Raw genomic sequence first — 4,101 nt, 5'->3', positions numbered from 1 at the left:
TTGCGAAATAAAAATTTAAAAATTGATAAAAGGTTAAGGATGTAACAGTGCAAAAGCTCTGGGTTCAATTCCTGATATGCATCTGAGAGAGAGAGAAGGAGAAAAACAGAGACATACAGACAGTTGGATTTCTGTCTAAGGAAAGCTCCAGGTTCTCTGCCTGGCTGTGTCCTCCATATTTCCATACTGGCGTTGTCTCCTTTCCCCTAATGTGTATCAGAGAGACCTTTCCATGGCAAAGTAGACCTATCTTTTAATTCCTTCTGAGTGATGTGGGATGTTCAGGGTTACAGGTGAGGTGTCACTTAAGTCATCTGTCCTATATTCATGGATGCTGATTTAGCTTATCCCCACTCTGCTGTGGTGGTGGTGGTTGGGGCTGGGGGCTGCAAGCCTGGGCACCTCCATCCAGGTCCTGCCTGGCAGAGAAGTGGAAGCACTCAGGAGGCCCCACTACCAGCGGGGGCTGGGACTGAGGCCAGCAGAATGAGAGAAGCTGGATGTGGCCACAGCTGTTGGGGAGGAGATGGAGCTGGCTGCTTCCAGCCCACTTCCTGGTCCTCAGACCCACTGAAGGCTGCCAGCCCTACCCTGATTATGACTCCTTGGAGCAAGGGTACTGCCCTTGGCACCTGGAGGCCCAATAACCTGAAGGAAGCAGCCTGGGTCCAGCTGTGAGGAATTGGACCTGAGGAGGGAGAGCAGCAGAAGTTTCTAGAATGCTGGTGAGACTCTAATCAAAGGTATCCATGCACTTGCAGGATACCAGGGTGGTCCCAGAGGCCAGCTTGACCTGAAGCATGTCCAGACTCCCAGAAGGGCTCATGTCTCTCAGGGTCTCTGAAGGCTCTGTGGGTCTGAGTGGTTGGCAGTGAACATCCAAGGCAGACCCAGGCATTGGATGAGGGATTGTGCTGGTTTTTTTTACAAAATAGATTTGGTTTTTAATACACAAGTTATGTCTTACAGTGATGTGAAAAAATACAAGAACATATGAACAAAGCATAGTACTTAAAGATTTACTTTTGTAAAAGTATGTTAACAAATATTAAATGTTTTATCTGAATTTGAACATTAAAATGAATATAAAACACAAAACTTCAATGTTAATATTGATCTGTCATGTCTAATTTGGATTTAGAGAAATTTTCAAAGTTGCATTAATGCTCTCTTTGTATTTACTATCATTCCTTATTAAAACATTTCACTGAAATTTAGAAGGCTGGTGTCAAAAGTAGTTATTTCTTTCCTTGAATATTCCGTAACATGCCTTTTGAATTAATTTTCAAAATTTCAGTGCGTGAAAGATCCATGAATAGAGTACCCAAAAATATCTTTTAACACAGGTTAATTTTGTTGATAATTATGGCAGAATACCTTTAAGATAGTAAAAGACAAACCGGAAAAATCTTATGCAAATTATAAAAGGTGTCTTGGGTCAAACTATCACTTAGTATAAATAACGTACCATGTCAATCAATTTCTCAAATTCACAAAAGCCTTACAAAATTACACATTATAATTGTGAAACAATGCATCTATATGGTGGAAGAAGATATATAGAAAAACTTACAGAAACAAAATCTCAAACCATCTCCACTCCTAAAATAAAGTGCTCTGCAAACTGAGATGTTACTTCCCAATGGTACTTGGAAGGCATGCCTTACACTCTCAAATTCACTTTCATTGCTTGACATACAATTTAAAACTTTAAGACTTTAAATTGTTTAGTAATACTTTTATAATGTTATTTCTCTGGAAAGACATGCTTCACACAATAGTTTTCATTAAGAAATCACTGGGTAGTTTTAATCACAATGTATGATCAACTGATTAATGGATTAACAAAGTATTCAGCAAATTTAAATGGCATAAAATCAACAAAAGAATAATGTGGTAAATGTTCATTGTGCGATTCTGTCCATTAGTAATATCAAGCCAAAAATCTGACAGTCCACTGAGTTGGTTTCCATGTGTGCTACTGAGCAACAAAAAATAGGTAAATACCATGTTAAGCTTTTTCATTTTTTTTTCCTGAAGAGCAGCTCAATGATTTGAGGAGTTGGTTAATATAATACAGATAACATAGGGGAAAAGTACAAAGTAGCACTTTAACACCAGTGCCGGTAAATATCTCAATATGGTAATCACTAAGGATATTATTAATTTTTGTTGTTTGCTTTTCTTAAACATGAATCAAAGCCATTAACTTGAACTTGAGATTTATACACAATACATACACAGACTTAAGCAAAATACTTTTTGTAAGTAACATTACATTTCAAAATATTGGAAACAGTATGTGCTGATTTGTATTTTGACTTAATGGAACAAGAGAACAACATTCAACTAAGGAGGGTTATACTGACAATAAAGCTCTTTCAAAGTTCAAAATGTCTTCCTCTCCCTTTGTACTTACCACAGGCTCTAAAATGTTCTGAGAGGATTCATTATGAGAAAAATATCAATCACAGCTTTAATATATACTTTGGAAGGAACTAATGAGAAAGCAAATTGGAAGGTGAAACTTCATTCTTGTTTTCAAAGAAGTGGTCTCAATTTTTCTTCTTTAGAAAAAGTTTAAATCAGTTTATTATAAATATATCTAAACTATTAATTTTTGCAGCTTTCAGGTAAAGTCCATGAGAAGAGATCAGCAGAGATCATCTAATTTTAAGTCGTGACATCATCCATTCAAGCCCTTGGCATAATCCTTCACCAGTAAGAGCACAGCATGCCTGGATATGCCACTGATGATCTTTAATAGAAGTGAGCTTCAAGAACTGGGAGATTTCTGCTAGAGTCATGCATTCTTTAACATCTTGTTTATTAGCAAAAATCAGCAGTCCAGCTTTCCTTAGGTCCTCATGAGCTAACATTTTGTAGAGTTCTTCTCTAGTTACAGAAATCCTCTCTCTGTCTGTACTGTCCACAACAACTATTACAAACTCTGTATTAGTATAGTAAGTGTTCCAGGAAGAGCGAAGAGATTCTTGGCCACCAATATCTCACATCAGGAAACACGTATTATTAACCACTATCTGTTCTACATTACTTCCTATTGTAGGAGATGTATGCACAACTTCATTCATGGAGAACTGGTAAAGGATGGTAGTTTTCCCTGCATTGTCCAACCCAACAATGATAACTTTGTGTTCCTGGTGATTGAACAGTCTCCATATCCTGGTGAAGAGAATTCCCATTCTCGGGCAGCGAAGCCCTTCCAGCCGCCCGGACCGCCAGGCCTCCCCTGGCTCAGGCTGAGGGGGAGAAGGACGCGCCGGCACCTCCGCCTCTGCAGCTATCGCTCCCGCGCTGGCTGCCTGCCCACTTCCAAGGAACCGGAGGGAGGCCAAAGCCCAGGCCGCCCTGCCGCGCGCGAGGCCCCGCCGCAGCCACCGCGGCACTCGCCTGGCTCGCGGACATCGCCGCCGCGTTGTCTGCGACGAACCGCGCGGGCCACCGTCCTCCCCTAGTTCCTCACTGCGTTGGCTTGTGCTGGGTTTTTGTCACTGAAGCTTTCTGCTTCTGAAACCAGACTTGGGAGGGCACAGGAACAGAGGAAAGGAATAGATATTCTAATTATTCTATAATTGTGGGCTCCTAATTATGCTTATAATTATTATCACGAAGCAGATGACTGGGGCTAAGCAGTTGTCAAAAAGGACTTCTAAGGCTTTGAATTGAAGCAGAGTCCTTGGTGGGCTGATTCTATGTGCTCATTGTGTGGCCCAAGCATCCTCCAACCACTTCACCTCTGCATGCACATGGCCCAGTCACACTGCTCCTCTGCCTGGGCCAGCCTTCCACCCAGGCCCCTTTCTGGGACTTTCCAGCTGCAGCATAGCTTTCATTACGCAACTCTGCTTTCAAAAACACCTCTCCAGGCTGATCCAGTAGAAATTTTTCAAGCCATGAAGATCTTTGCCTTTTTAACCATATACATTTTATCATCAAATATGTACTAAAAATATACCTTGTATCTGACCATACCTAGGGAAAGTGTGAGTTCTGACAGTAGAAATGGATGGTGGCCAACATCTCCTTTTCTCATGGGAGATTAATACCCAATATATGTAAAGAACACAAGAAGCTGAACAC

General features: G+C 41.0%; 1 pseudogene; it reads right to left on the bottom strand.

Annotated features, from left to right (window-relative positions):
• Positions 1-1,005: 1,005 nt before the first annotated feature.
• Positions 1,006-3,504, bottom strand: LOC100730860 (ADP-ribosylation factor-like protein 5A; annotated as a pseudogene).
• Between the last annotated feature and the right edge of the window lie 597 nt (positions 3,505-4,101).

The sequence above is a fragment of the Cavia porcellus genome, unplaced genomic scaffold, assembly GCF_034190915.1.
Source record: "Cavia porcellus strain 051 isolate PalLab524CR breed Dunkin Hartley unplaced genomic scaffold, mCavPor4.1 scaffold_6, whole genome shotgun sequence".
NCBI classification, from domain to species: Eukaryota; Metazoa; Chordata; class Mammalia; order Rodentia; family Caviidae; genus Cavia; species Cavia porcellus.
Note: the sequence above shows the minus strand (reverse complement) of the source record. Positions and strands in the feature narration are given on the sequence as shown.